Consider the following 16,881-nt stretch of genomic DNA (forward strand, 5'->3'; position numbering starts at 1 on the left):
ATGATGAATTGGTTGCAAAACGAGCTGAGTGTGTTCCGAACAAGGAATCGGAGTTTCAGATTGATGATGATGGTTGTTTGAGGTTTAGAAGTCGTTTGTGCGTTCCAAGGAATTCGGAACTCATTCCGATGATACTGAACGAAGCCCATTGTAGCCGAATGTCAATTCACCCGGGGAGCACGAAAATGTACAACGACTTGAAACGTCGGTTTTGGTGGCATGGTATGAAGCGAGACATCTCTGACTTTGTTTCGAGATGTTTAATATGTCAACAAGTGAAAGCGGAACATCAAGTGCCTTCAGGATTACTTCAGCCGATCATGATACCCGAGTGGAAATGGGACCGAGTCACAATGGACTTTGTGTCCGGACTGCCATTGTCCGCAAGTAAGAAGGATGCGATTTGGGTTGTTGTTGATAGGCTGACTAAGTCGGCTCACTTTATCCCCGTACGTACGGATTTTTCATTGGATAAACTAGCCGAATTGTATGTTACTCAGATTGTGAGATTACATGGAGTACCTATTTCTATCGTGTCGGATAGAGATCCGAGATTCACCTCGCGATTTTGGAAGAAATTGCAAGAAGCTTTGGGTACCAAGCTGCATTTTAGCACCGCTTTTCATCCCCAAACCGATGGTCAATCCGAGCGGATAATTCAGATACTCGAGGATATGCTGAGATGCTGCATCCTTGAGTTTAGTGGTTCATGGGAACGGTATGTACCTTTGATTGAATTCGCTTACAACAATAGTTTTCAATCAAGTATTAAGATGGCACCTTACGAGGCTTTGTACGGTCGTAAATGCCGTACACCATTGTTTTGGACCGAGCTCGGTGAAAGTAAAATTTTCGGAGTTGATTTGATTAAAGATGCCGAACAGAAAGTAAAAGTAATCCGTGAAAGTTTGAAGGCAGCCACAGATCGTCAGAAATCGTATGCGGATCTGAAACGGAAGGACATTGAATATCAGGTGGGAGATAAAGTGTTCCTTAAAGTTTCGCCTTGGAAAAAGGTACTTAGGTTTGGCCGTAAGGGCAAGTTGAGCCCGAGATTCATTGGGCCGTACGAAATCTCCGAACGAGTGGGGCCAGTTGCGTATAGATTGATTTTGCCCCCTGAGCTTGAAAAGATTCACGATGTCTTTCATGTTTCGATGCTTCGACGCTATCGATCTGATCCGTCGCATATAATTAGCCCATCAGAGGTTGAAATTCAAGCCGATACGAGTTATGAAGAAGAACCGATACGTATCCTAGCTCGTGAGGTGAAGGAGTTGCGAAACAAAAGGGTTCCGTTAGTGAAGGTGTTATGGCTCAAACATGGGATTGAGGAAGCTACTTGGGAAACTGAGAGCTCGATGAAAGAACGATACCCAAACCTATTTACCGGTAAGATTTTCGGGGACGAAAATTTCTTAAGTGGGGGAGAGTTGTGACAGCCCTAATTCGACCCTAGTCGGAATGTGGTTTCGGGACCACAAAATCGAGACATAAAATTTAGTTAAAATTTTAGCTGCATATCATATATGTGTGATAGTACCTGTACAAAAATTTGATGTTTCAATTTTATATTATGAATGTGAATTTTGCTTGAAAGGACCTAGTTGAAAGACTTGGAAAATTATGATAGGTAAATAAGTAATGACCAAATAGTATTAAAGTGGGAAAGTGTTGTCCTTGCATGTCAAATTAGCCAAACTAAAGCATAGTGGCCGGCCATGCTATGGGTGGAAACATGTCTCCAACATGTTATGCTAGTGATGCATGTTAAGAAAAATAAAATAATAAGCATGGTGATTAAATAATGAAAGGAAGGGTGATGGAAAAAAAAATAACATGGTCTCACCCCCTTGTTGCCGTGAATTGAAGAAAGAAAAAAAAAAGAGTTCATTCTTGAACATCCTTGGCCGAATAGAGGAAAGAAAGGAAGGGGAAAAAGGCTTGAGAAAATCGGCTATGGTGGTTTGCTAGACTAAGGTATGTTTGATATTATTCTTTGAGATTCATGTATATTTTAAGTTGTAAGTGAAAATCTACCTAGCCATGGTTCAAATTTTGTTAATTGATGGAGATGATATTCGGCCATGAATGTTACATTCTTGGTTGGTATTTTGATGTCTTTGGTGATGAGGTATGAAGATGGTTGATTTTGAGTGTTTAATAAAAAGGATGCATGAATTATTGTTAAATAATGGTCGAATGTAGCATGATTAAAGAGGTGAATAAATTGAAGTTAAGGAGGTTGTCAATGAAAAATATGAGTTGGATGAGGCTTAAAGAATAAAAATCTAGGTGATTAGAGGTCAAGGACATTCGGCCATGGATGGTTGAATTTCTTTGATGTCGTTTTTGATGCTTTAGGGTATTGAGGGTTGATTATAGATGAGGTGAGTTTCTTGATTTAAAATTTGATGGATGTTAAGCTAGTTAGGCAACCAAAGGTTCGATATTTTTGTTATGTGGTTATATGTGCATTTCGGCCATGGTTTTTGTTTGAATTTGAGATTTGCAATGTGATTTTCCTAAATTGTCTATGAATTTGGTTGTTGATTTCATGGTAATGGTATATTGAATCCATGAGAATTTAGTAAGGTTGCATTCGGCAACTTACTTGAAATTAAAAATTGATGTCTAAGCTTAGGTGATTTCGATGATGATATATGTGTATATACATAAGTATATTTAGTTGATTCGGCTTTGGTAGTTGCATGAGATTATTAGCCGAATATACTAACATACATATACATGTGAGACTGGATTGTAAATATTTAGCAAGGTGGTTAACCTAGTTAAATTATTGATTTAGCTCAAGGAGCTAAAGGAGGTGAATCGAGCAAAGGCAAAGAAAAGGTTATCGAGTAGCCGAGTTGGAACCGTCTTACCCAACACGAGGTAAGTCATTAAGCATGTAGTTGGTATTATTTCAAACGGTCATAATGTGTATGTATTGATGCTGAATGGAATGAATAAATATACATATATATATATGCATGTACGTATGTGATGATGAAATTGTTGAATGAAAGAAAAGAGGTAAGATGTACCGAGTTGTTGATCTCGGCACTAAACGTGCGGGATAACCATTTATGACCATGAGATTGGCGCTAAGTGCGCGGGATTAAATTGTACAGCACTAAGTGTGCGATTCGACTATGTTGCATTAAGTGTGCGAAATGAATATGTTGCACTAAGTGTGCGAAATGAATATGATGCACTAAGTGTGCGAATTGACCATGCGGCACTAAGTGTGCGAGTCTGACTATGTAGCACTAAGTGTGCGATTTGATTACGTGGCACTAAGTGTGCGAGTTGATTATATAGCACTGAGTGTGCGGGCTCAATATACATTCGTGAATCATTATGGACACTATGTGTGCGACACTATTGAGTCGATCGCGGACAGCGGATCGGGTAAGTGTCTTGAGTACATGGCTAATATGTGCTATGCTTATACTTGGTGTTGAGCTCGGTAAGTTGAACCTATGTGACAACTATACTTGAAGTCACGTACATAAAAATTTATCGTAGGATGGGTGAAAGGCCGTTTTGTTGTTTGATTGTAACGAAAATAAATTGATTTATGAAAATGCTTCAATGTCCTATTGATGAGTATATGGATTGTGAATGCATGAAATGATATGAAATTGAATCGATAGATTGGAGGAACTATGGCATGGTTCGGTATGGATGGGGTAAATTGTCTCATTCCATTTTGTTCCTCTTGTGATAATGTTATTGATGTATAGTAGTGCATTGCTTATGACTTACTGAGTTATAAACTCACCCGGTGTTTCCTTGTCACCCATTATAGGTTGCTTGGACTCATCTATTTTTGCGGGGTCGGGCCGTCATCGAAGTCATCACACCGGATAGCAAGTTTTGGTATTCTCTTCTTAGTGTTCTTAGAAGATCATTTTGGCATGTATAAGCTAGTATGTTGTGTTTGAATTATGGCATGTAAACTTTAAGCCATGCGAAAATGGCACGAATGTTCGATTGAGTTGGATCAAGGGTAGGCATGAAATGGACCTAGTTACTTTCGTAACAGATGCTGGCAGCAGCAGTGTCATGAGATTGAAAAATCACTAAAAATAGTAGGAGTGGAATTAATTGATGAATAAATTATGTAATCGAAGCTCGATGAGTCTGCTTTCATGAGGTAGTAACGAAAAGATCATATGGGCAGTATATTAAGAGATAATCAGATTTTTGTGGGACAGGGCCAGAACAGTTTCTGGATTCCCTGCTCCGACTTTGGAAATTCATTATAAATTAACCAGAGATAATTAGGGGTCGTACCATATATGTACAGATTCCTCTCTGAGTCTAGTTTTCATAGAAACAAACGGCATCAGTATTGAAGCCCCGTTCAGGGAGATATCCAAATCGTAATGGGCAAAGGTCAGTGTAGTCGACCCCTGCAACTTGGGAGACTTTGACTAATAAACTGTACTAATTGGCCCGACCAAAAATTCTAGAAAAAAAATACATAGATGGGCACATGAGTCTAGTTTCTGGGAAAAATTACAAAACTGATTTTCGAGTTACGAAACTCAAGATATGATTTTTAAACCGACTAGTACACAGATTGGGCAGTGTCTGGAAAATAAATTTTGTAAGGGGTTAAAGCCAGTTAACACCTCGGGTTCGACTCCGGTGTCGGTTTCGGGTTCGGGGTGTTACAAAAACTCAGGGAAATTTTGAGAAAACATAGAAAATTTTCAAAAAAATAGGGGACACACGCCTGTGTGAATAGGCCGTGTGGCTCACATGGCCAAGAGACACGCCCGTGTCACAGGCCTTATGGACATTCAAAATGGGATCACATAGCCGTGTCCTAGTCTGTGTCCAACCCCATGTAACTCACTAACTTGGGTCACACGGCCAACCACACGCCCGTGTGACTAGCTCGTGTACCCTTCGAAATGGCCTCACGCACCTCTGTGCCAGGCCGTGTGCTAGGCCATGTGAAAAATATATGGTATACTAACTTATGCCACATGGCCAAGCCACACGCCCGTGTGCTAAGCCGTGTGAAGCTACTGACTTGATTTCTAAATAAATACCAGGGGACACACGACCGTGCAACCTTGCCTTGTGTCACACATGGCTGAGACACACGCCCGTGTCTCTGCCCATGTGGACAAAAACTAGGCTATGTTTCAAGCCACATTTCTCACCCAGAATGTTGTCAATCTAGGTTCAACGATGCACAAACAACCAATGTACAAATAGGCACTCGTAACTAACCAATTTCAAACCAAAATCATATACTACCAATACCAACAACCGAATTTCTCATAAGCATCCCAAATAGCCATTTAAAATTCACATCAATTTCACATCCAAAAATCACCTAAATGACCAAACTCACCTATTAGACTTTGTACCTAAATCAACATGCATACCACATTCTCAAATTCAATCATTTGCTACCTTCAATACCAAATCTCAATAAGACATTCACATAGCAATTATGAACCACATATTAAAGGCCATTTACACATATTTACATACCCAAGTTTACGAAAAAAAGCCAAATCACATGGCTAAACACATAACCAAAAACATATATCATTTACAAGCCAAATCAATTGGCTATCAACATTATACACATGTATGCCATATTAACCATAATACCTATACATGCCATATAACCAAATATACAAGTTCAAAAGTACCAAAACAATGGTTGGATAGTGTGATGAGTTCTCTGACAACTTCCAATCCGAGCAAGCTTCAAAATCACTATAAAACATGGAAAAGTAAACAGAGTAAGCTATTAAGCTTAGTAAGCTCGTATGGCTAATAAGTATAACTTACCATTCATTCACAATTTAAGTAATTTAAACATAATATACTACAACTTAATTTAATTAAAGGCTAACATATATTCATCCACATAGTAAATCATGAAACTCGTAACACGGATTCAATACTTATATGGTTTACGTACACGCCTGCACTGATACGTATCAATCTCTTACCTTTCCATATCATCAATATACCCATTGAACCATTTGTAATAATATCAGATACTCAAGAATCTCGCACCCTAGGTGCAAATACATGGTCGAAACCTTCTAAAACTCATATCTCATATGTAAATGGTCATCTCAAGCTATCACTGGGGTTGCTCACAAAAGCTGACGGTCAAGACGTAGCTACACGGTGCTGCTCACACAAGCTGATGAATAATTGCAACACATGTCAGAAAACTCAGCCACTGGTAGAATGTACAGACCAACACCCACGACACAATAATCCCTAATGACATATCATTTGTATCCTATCTATTCCTAAGGTTCAACCGGGATTTCACACGTCGCCAAATCTTCGTCAAACATTTTCGTAAAGTTGTATTCATCATTAATACAATTATAAAGCATTTAAAGCACAATTAAATTAATGCTTATTAACATACGAACTTACCTCGATCATAAAAACGACGTTATAGGATCGACTATTCCAAAACTTTATCTTTCCCTCGATCTAGTTCCGTACGATGCTTAACTTGATCTAAATAATCAAATTCAATCCATTTAGTACTCATTCAGCCCAAAATACATATTTTTGAAAATTTACACTTTTACCCCAAATATTTCAACTTCTTTACAATTTAGTCCCTAGCTCATAAAAATGCAAATTCATGCAATTTAATCCATACCTATGCTAGCCAAATTATATATACACATAGAAGCATATATTTTTCATTATTTCACACATATACCACATAAGTTTCACATTTCTCAATTTAATCCCTAATTTGCAATTTCATTTAAAATCACTTAATAAATGTTGTTTATATAACAACAACATTCATTTTCTACCGTTAAACTTCAAAACACATACATATTCATTAATGGTAAAAACCTAAAATTTTAACAGTTTCACAAATTAGTCCCTGGGCTAGCTAGATTAAGCTACAACTACTCTAAAAACATAGAAATCACTAAATACTAAGCAAAAATGCAATTTCATGCAATGAGATTATGGCCGAACCTTCAAAGCACAACAATGGAGTATTTTCTTCCTTATTTTCGATTCATGAAGAAGAAAGAAAAATGATATCTTTCTTTTACCTTAATTTAATTTATGTTATTTTATTCATTTACCAAATTAACCCAATTCATTAACTTAAAATTCACCTATTTAATGTTCATCTCTGTCCACTCAAATAAATAATGGTCTATTTATCATTTAGGTACTCACACATTTAAATTCTTTAACTATTTAATGCCTTTAGCCTATAGAACTCTAATTTTGCACTTTTTGCAATTTAATCCTTTTTATCGAATTAAGCATTCAAACGATAAAATTTCTTAACAAAAATATCTATACAATCATACTATCATGCTGCAGACCTCAAAATAATAATAAAATAAATATTTCCACCTCAAATTTTTGGTCCCGAAACCACTATTCTGATTTCACTGAAAACGGACTATTACATGATAATCGTAATCTTAATTTGTAAGTTGAAATTAAAATTTTATTAAATCTTGAAATGGAAAATAATTTAAAACTTAAATTTTGAAAACTTAAAAATTTGGAGAAACGAGTTTGGATTTTTAAAATGGGTATTTCAAGTCGTGCCCTTTATTCTAAATCTAATAGCCTTTATAGAGGGCTATTGTCTCTTTACATCATTTGAATTAGGAAATTCAATCCCCTACATCATTACATAATTGAAACTTTTCAGAGAATATATTCTCTGGTTACAAAAATACAATTTACAGAGAATATTTTGCTATTCATGTGCCAGAGAATCTTACTGTTCTTGCAAGGGAATATTTACTGTTTATGCCAGAGAATATTTCCTATTCACTCATCTTTTCTTGCAGGGAATATTTACTGTTTACGCCAGAGAATAGTTTCTGCTCATTTTCATTCATTTTTTTCTTTTGCATCATTTTTTCTTGCTCTTGGTAATGGTTACTGAGGTGGTATCGTCTGCAAGATCCATCGTTTTGATTGAAGACACTGAAGATTTCTCATCTTCGGATTTAGAATCCATTGAGCTGAGCATTTCAGCCATGAGTTTTTTTGTATTCCTTCTTGCTCTTGGCTTGAGCTATCATCGCACTAGCTGTTGATTTTGCTTGAAGGAATTTTACTATGGTTTGATCTGGGGCTGCAGACTTACATAATCTCGGGTTCTTGTTGAAAACATTATCCAAATATTTTGAATCATATTTTTCATCACTAAACTTGTCCCACCATTTAGTTCTATAGTTTTAAACTAATAATGGAATTCTAGTACATTGATCTTGCTCATAGGAATAATTCCAAGAAACAATCCAAGAAATGTACAATTTTGAGAAAAAAATGGATTGTTCTGTAAATGTGTTTTTGGTTTGGTTAAAGTTGAAATTTGTTAAAGAATTTGGGCCATAAATTTTGAATTTTTTTTGTGGTAGGATCTCGTAGGATAATGGTTTATACCAATTCCACCATTCTTGGAACCAATTCAGGAATTTGAATTGGGTACCGTATTTGAAATATAAGTGCCAATAATGTCTCATATGTTGGTTATTCATTAAGAAGTCGCTGTACCACTCCATTTGGTAATCCCAATATGTGAAATATAGGTGCTGGTCAATTTTGGTGGTAAATTTGGCTGGAAATTTCTTTGGAGAATTTGAGTTTTCACTCCAATCCCTTGGTCGAAGAATTTTTAATATTTGGGCTGTTGAATGGGTAATAAAATTTAGATCTTTTGGGTCTGTGTAGTGTTTGACTAATACTGATCCAATTTGAACCTGTATGTTTTCATAATACTACTGGGGTTTTTGAGAATCTAATGGCTTGAAATGCCATCCATTGAAAAGTTCTTTTGCCACTTTTATAGATTGAAAAAAGGACTCAATCCATTTTTTGATTTGAGAACCAATTTCATTTGGATCTTGTGCATCTTGAACGATTGTATTTTTGGAGGATTTTGATGAGGATGATGATCTCTCATCTTCTTCTTCATGGTAAATTTCATACCATGACTTAATTGGTTTTGAGGAAATTTGGGTTTTGGATTACTCTCTTATTTTTTATTTTCCTTTGTCTCAGAGTTTGGGTGGCATTTTTGAAGAAACTCTCTGGTAAGAAAATCAACCAAAGAATTGGTTTCTCCTTTGATGTATTCAATATCAAAATCAAATATGCTCAAAATTGACTGCCATATTGCAAAAATCTGTTTTGAGTCAATATTTTAAACATTTTTTTGTAAAACTTCTTTTGCTGATTTGCAATCAATTCTTAAAATAAATTTTTGATTTAATAAATCACTTTGGAATTTTGTAATGCATAAAACAATTGATAAAATTTCTTTTTTAATAGTACTATAATTTTGTTGAGTTAGATTCCAATGTATGGAAGTAAACTGGACTATTTGCTCTTTTTCCCCTTTAACTTGTTTTAGGATCCCACCGTATCCTATTTCAGAAGCATCTGTTTCTACAATCTTGGGGGCATTTGGATCAGCTAAACATAAACAAGGAAACTTAGTGATTTGTTTTTTAATTTGGGTGATAATATTGGTGTGGTCATATTTCCAAGGTTGTGGATTCTTTTTGAGCCTATCGTATAAAGGTTTACATAATTTGCTAAGACTTGGATAAAAGTCCATGACATAATTGAGGCTTTCTAAGAATCTTTGTAATTGGACTTTATCAAGGATTTGGTCTGGAAATTTGCTAGCAAATTCTATGGACCTTTCTATTGGGGTAATGGTTCCTTGGGTAATGCAATGACCTAAAAACCTTACTTTGGTTTGGAAAAAACTTATCTTAGATTTAGAAACTACTAAACCATTATTTTTTATGACTTTTATAAAGATGGATAAATGTTTGAAGTGTTTTTCTAAATTTTTCTGAAAACATTAATACATTATCAATGTATACTATTGTTAATTGAGAATATTGGTAAAAAAATATCATTCATTATTCTTTGAAATTCGGATGGAGCATTTTTTAATCCGAAAGGCATCACATTCCATTCATATTGTCCAAATGGTACGGTAAATGCCGTTTTATATATTTCTTCTTCTTTTATTTGGATTTGCCAAATCTAGATTTCATGTCAAATTTTGAGAAAATATTTGCATTACAAAGTTTCTGTAACAAATATTTTTTATTTGGTATTGGGTACCTAATCCATTTTAAGGCTTGATTGAGAGGTTTGTAATTAACTACTAATCTTGGTGTTCCTCTTTCGAGTTCTGCATTTTTTATTACATAAAATGTTGAACAACTACAAGGAGAACTGCTTTTCCTAGTTAATTTTTTATTAAAAAGATCTTGTAATTCTTTTTTACAAAATTCTTCCATTTCTTTGTTCATTTGTATTGGTCTTTCATCAAAATTATTTTCGTATGGTAATGTTACTTCGTGTTTTTTTTCCTATTCCAAAAAGCATTAGGAATGTCAGAACAAATTGTTGATTTTATTTCTTCTTTGATTTGATTTATCCTTTTTTGCACTTCTCTCTTTTCTAATTGTTCAGCAAATTTTTTAAAACATATTTCTTCTTTTAGAAAAGAGATTTGTTTCTGTTTATGATTAATTAAATTATTGATTTGCGCATTATGGATGGATAAAGATTTTAATAAGTCGAGATTTCTTATTTCTGGTTTTTCTACAAAAGGAAATTCTAATTTAGTGTTTAAAACTTTGGTTGAAATAGAATTATTTGTTACTTTATATGGTTTGGGTAAGGATATGAATGGGGTTCCTGATATGATGTCTTGTTACCATTAAAAAACATGTTTGATATTTTATACATTTGTTGCATATTTTTGCATTGGGAATTTTGTAAGTAATTTTTAGTTTTTTACCATTTGCAACTTTAAGAGATTCTGATGTTTTGTCAAAATATTTTGTTCAAATTATCATTTCTCTAATACAGTTTTGGTCTGCTCTTGTATCAAAAAGGGCTATTGTTTCCAATTGAAATTCATTATTTATGACAATATTTATTTTTATTAAATATCTTTGGATAGATACTTCAGTTAAAACCATCATATATTTCTGTGTATTTTCTTCAGGTTTGGGTTCAATTTCTGACAAACTATTTTCTGAGATTTCATGTTTTAAGGTTTGCATTTGTTTTTTCATTTCTTGTTGTTCCATTTTAAGTTGAGAAAGTTCTAATTTAATTTATTTTATTTCTAACTATAATTCAGAATTTGTAATTTGTCTAGGTTTTATTTTTTCATATTTATTAAATATTATATCTTGTATATTATACATTTGTGATTGACTAGAAACAATTTCTTTTTCTAGTTTATCTTTTAATGAATATTTTAATTTCAAAAGATATTCTCTTTTAAGTTCTGGGTCTTGAATTTTATCAATAACTTCAATAGTAAATTCTTGACCTTTGGTTAACATATTAATTAAAGGTTCATTTTCATCATCAGAAGATTAAGATGTTGTATGTAATTCGTCTATTTGTAATTCACCTGTTTCGATAGATGTACCATTTTTAGAAAAAGTTGTTTCTACGAGAATCTCATTTAATCTTTATTCTATTTCTTCATATAGATTTAAATTATTAATTTTTCTTTTAATTTTGCAATATTTTGAGATGTGTCCTGGTTTTCCACATCTATAACATTTTATTATTTTCTGTTTTTTGTTGTTTCTTTTCTTTTTTGTATTTTCTATATTTGGGTTTTTTTATAATATTCTAAAATATTCTTTCTCCTATTTTTTGGTTTTACAAGGCAACATGTTTTTGAAGAAGAAGGTTCACTCCTAATGTCAAATTGGTGGCAGAATGATCCTAATTCCTTTCTACATTGATATCTTTCTTTCTTAAGTTGTTTTGTAATTTTAAATCTTGACAAATTTGTAATCCTTCTTTTTGGGTGAAACTAATTAGTTCACCATATGTAAGTTTTTCATATGAAATAATACCTTTGTAATTTTCTCTTATTTGATTTCTAACTTTTTCTCCTAGTAAAGTAAGAAGTCCTCCTAGAAACTTTTCTTTCCAAAATGGTAGTTGGTTATTAGATCTTTGCATAAACTCTAGTCATAAAGACATCTTTATATCATTTAACATTGGTTAATTTTTTGCATTTTAAATTTGATAATAATTTTGAATTTCTATCTTTAAGATGAGAAGGATCTCCTATAAAGTGTTTAGAGATTGAGAAAATTAAAGTTGCTACTGCATCTTGGATTTCTCTTCCTTGTTCATCTTTTTTGATTGCTTTTAAGATTTCTTCTTGTTGGGTTTTAGTGAGTGCATGGTCCCACCATCATTTTACTTGACCTGTATATCCAACAACTAAAAGATTGGCTATAGCATGATTATTGATTAATCCATTTTGGTTTTGGGTTTTATAAACATTTGAAACCATTTTCATTTGTTGTAATAAACTAAGAATATTGTATTCAGACATTCCGTCTATATTCCATTTATAAATTGTATTAGCATTATATTTATTCCGGAAAACGAGTTTTCTTCTATATTAAGATCAGGTGCAGTGGTTTTTGCATAATATAACCTTTTTTGTTCTTTCCAAGCTATCTTGTTAATTTTTTGTTCATCTGACTGGTCAGAGTCAGATTGAGAGGATTGGTGTAATGTATTTACTGAATGTTGGGCTTGCATTAGGGTATCAGGTGCAATTAATTCAGACTTGTAACTTTCCAAAGCAAGAAGTCTATTTTGGATTTCTGTTAAGAAATCATTTTGGGATTTTTGGAAAGGTTTTAGAATCTCATAAGGTGTAAATATTGGTTCTTTAGAACTTCTTTTTGTTACCTCTTTTACTGGTTCTTTGCTAATCGGTTGACTTTCTACCAAATTCTCAATATAATCTAATTGTTTTCCTATTGTATGAAGATTGATATTTGTATAGTTGTTTGTTCTATTATCATTTTAATATCTTTTGATGAGATTTGTTCTCCTGCATCAAGAGCTCTCATTCTTATAGGATATTTTTTTATTCCAGTATTTTTGTGAAGATATTAAATGTCCATTAAAAGGAGATTTCGAGATTCAACTTCTCCTTTATAGTCTGCCATCTAGTATTATGTTTTATTGTATTAACAGATTCTAAATAATATTCTTCAAACCATTCAAAAAAAATTTATGAATTTTATGGGTATTCATAAATTCATAATATTCTTGAAGAATGCTTTCTTTTTTATCACTATAATTTTTAATGTAATCTTCTCTTTTTTGCTTATATTTGTTGGAATAGAAGTGTTATCTACACCATTCCTTATTTATCTTAAAATGTTTTTTCTAAAAAAAATATTTTTGAATTTTCTCATTGTCTTGCATTATTTGTCATTGATGAATATGTTGGTGACCTATAAAATGAATTTTAGGGACTCTTTTCCTATCTAGCATAGATAGGTTGAGCTATATTTGAGGAATTATCTATTCCTTGTAAATTGGTTCTAAATGTTGTTGGGATAGAAGAGACAGAGGCTCCAGCTGTCCTAAAATCTTTTTTTTTTTTGTGTTTCTGGATTTGACTCTTCTTCTAAATTTAACCTCCTAAAAGCTACACTGGTACTTCCTATTTCAAAACAATGTCTTAGAGGCATTCTTCATGGCCTGTTGAATATTAAGTCAACTGTGCCATCTTGGTGTTGAAAAATTTCATTTAATAAAGTGTTTCTTATTGGAGTTGGTGCCACAAGGCCTATAGCACCCTTAAGTTTCCACATATCAGAAAGGTTTATTTCATGCCATTGTATTGTTCTTAGGATTGTGGTATGAGATCTTGAAGTATTTGTTTCTATTAAAAGGCTTCTTCTTTTGGGCTTTGAAGTAAAGCCTTGGTATTAACTACATAATACATAGCATTGAAGTGGAATTGATAGACTACAGTTAGTACTTCCGAACCAGGAAGCATTTTGTAGTTATGGGTATGTATTTAGAGGGTCAAAGGTTGTAAAATATTTTTGTTAGTTAAAGAAACCATAAAGTTTGGATAACAATTAAAATGTATTGGGCCAATATATAAGCTTGTTTCTATAGTTCCTAGATAAAGTCGTCATTAATAAATTCAAAGAACAAAAATACAAATATGTCCATTTTGGGCTAGTCCAAGTTGGTGTCAAACCTCTTAGTGTTGAAGCCACTAAAAATACATCAATTTTAATTGTCTTAAGAGACCAAAGACACATCATGTTTAATGACTCATTATTTACAAATATTTATGGCCTGGTTCATAGAAACGAGGTCTCGATACCTTATTTTCTAAAACCATTTGACTTCAAGGTCTTACCACTTGAACTTAGTAAATTGTTTATAAGACATAAATCACTTAATCAAAAACCTTTTTAAAAACCATAATTGACTTGTAAATACTAAATAATAACATTTACGAACTTACTCGTCGATTTGTAGCCCTGAAACTACTATCTTCGACACCACTAAAAAATAGGCTGTTACAGGTGGTATGCATGGATGATTTGAAAGTTTAGCTTGATAATGGTTTGTTATGTGATTGAAATATGGTGTCAATGATGGCACATTGGTTAGGCACATAGGACGGTTGATTAACTTAATTTGAGTGGTTTAAAATGCATTCCAAAGTCTTACGAACATGTGTGTAATTGTATAATTAGATACCTAAGCATTTGGATGTGAAATGAGCATGTTTTGGAATATTTTTGGGCACACATGGGTTGTTACATGGTCGTGTGTCACACATGGGAAACCTACACGAGTGTATGTCCTGGATGTGTTAGGTGCAGGGTTTACACGGGCTGGCACATAGCCTGTGACACGATCGTGTGGCCTAAGTTAGTGAGTTAGTCGGGTAAACACATGGATGGGACACAACTATTTGAGCTAAGTTAGTGAGCTCCACGGCCTAAGCACACGAGCGTGTGATGTAGCACACGGCCATGTTTAGAGCCACATAGTTTAGACTCTATCACACGACTTGGACTCACGGCTGTGTGACCCCAGATTTGAAAATTTTCACTTTTGTCCCAAATCTTCTGTTTTATCTTGAATTGGTCCCCGATTGTTCCTAAACTATTTTAAATTCCTCGTAGGCTTGATTTAAGGCCCATAAGTGTAGGTTCTACTCAGATCTGAATTATTTATGAAATTTCGTTAAATAATTCGGTAACTTGATGCTATCTATTATGGATTGTTCTGAATTGTCTGGTAATACTCTGTAACCCTAACCTGACGACAAAAACGGGTTATAGGTGTTTCATAACTTATCTCTCAACCTCTTCTAGCCTATTATTAACTTCCTAGGGATGTCAATCCTAGTGGTTTAAGCACGTGTAATTCATACCAACTAATCCCTCTCAAGAAACCTTAAACCCTCCATTAATCACATCCTCATGCACTCGTTAATCTTCCCTAAGGGATTTAGCTACTCATGTTATTCATCATCTCAATCTCAATTGAATAAATTATGTGAAGAACATGATCTATTCAGAAGAGAAAAGAAATGTGAATAATCTTGGATTGAATATCGAATGGGGAAGGGAAAAGAAAATCGATTAATTGGAATAAAGAAATAAATCAAATGCAAGAACAAGTAAACTGAAATACTTCAATTAAATAAATAAACTATTGGATCAAAACTGATTCCAAGAGGAAAAATAAAAGAGTTATTAAAAATCAGAAAGAAAATAATCTATTCCTACTCTTAAACTACTAAGGTTTTTTGAAGGTGTCTAGGACGACTTAAGTAAACCCCTAATGTCATATTTATAGAAGTGTTGGCAACTGAAATTAGAACCGCTAATGTCATATTTATTAAAACACTATTAATGAAGTTACAAAATAAAACCATGGCAATTCGACTATTTATTTACCAAATACGAATAAATTATGAAGTCATACTATTTAATTATTAAATTTCTCTAGCATATTTCTATGTTCAATCAACTTAATAATTTTATAAGCAGACATCATAAAAGGATTATGCAAGGTAACAATATTGTTTAAAATAATTACTAATTTAATCATTAAATGATTAAACATGGACCATTCAAATATTATGTCAATTAATTACAATTTTGTTCGAATTAAATACTTAATTCAATCGCTACCTTACATTCATAATGTATGAATAGCATGTTCATGTTTTTATTTGAATGTATAAACAACCAAAACACATAACATCATTAACAACATAATAACAATCTAATCTAAGAGAATACAAACAATCTAAAAGTAACAAAATTAAGTCATTTTAATTAAATTAAAAGTAGAAAAATACTTAGCAACCATGTTCATGAATTTAGAACAAAATAAAAAGATTTAAAGGAAAGAAACAAGAAGACAAATCTAGTGTTTCTCTGTATCTCAACTTGTGTTTCCTTTCCTCCTCCGCAAAATTTCTCTTTAAGGTGTCAAATTTTACTGCTCAAAAGAACTTCTAAAATGCTCCTCTTAAACTTTTTTGTTGCTCTCTCAAATGAGAAGTTAAAGAATGAAGAATGGGATAAAAGATGATGAATTAGGGATAAGTGAAATGAGTGAATAGCTAGCCCCTATTTATACTTGTAGAGGCTGACTACTTTTAGCAATTGGGAGCCTTGGAATTCTCTTCATATGTGGCCGACCCGTGCCTTAAGGAAAGTGAGTGGATGGCTTTGAAAGTTTCCTTGATTCATGCTTGATCCATGGGAGAGAAAGGTTGAAATGAGGAAGGGAAGTGGATGGTCACATGTGTGGATTTTTTAAGCTGATTTTCAATGTTTACCAAGTCTTGGATGGATGATTTGGGCACCTCTTTGGATGGTTGGGCCTTCTCCTCATTAGAGGATGATTTGGGCTCCTATCTCCTTAGCAAACTGTCCATTTTTGCTACTCCATTCTTGATTTAGGTCATGAATGTTGCCAAAGTCCAACAACCCTTATTTGGGCATTAAAAGGTGACCA

This window comes from Gossypium hirsutum, chromosome A10, assembly GCF_007990345.1.
Source record: "Gossypium hirsutum isolate 1008001.06 chromosome A10, Gossypium_hirsutum_v2.1, whole genome shotgun sequence".
NCBI classification, from domain to species: Eukaryota; Viridiplantae; Streptophyta; class Magnoliopsida; order Malvales; family Malvaceae; genus Gossypium; species Gossypium hirsutum.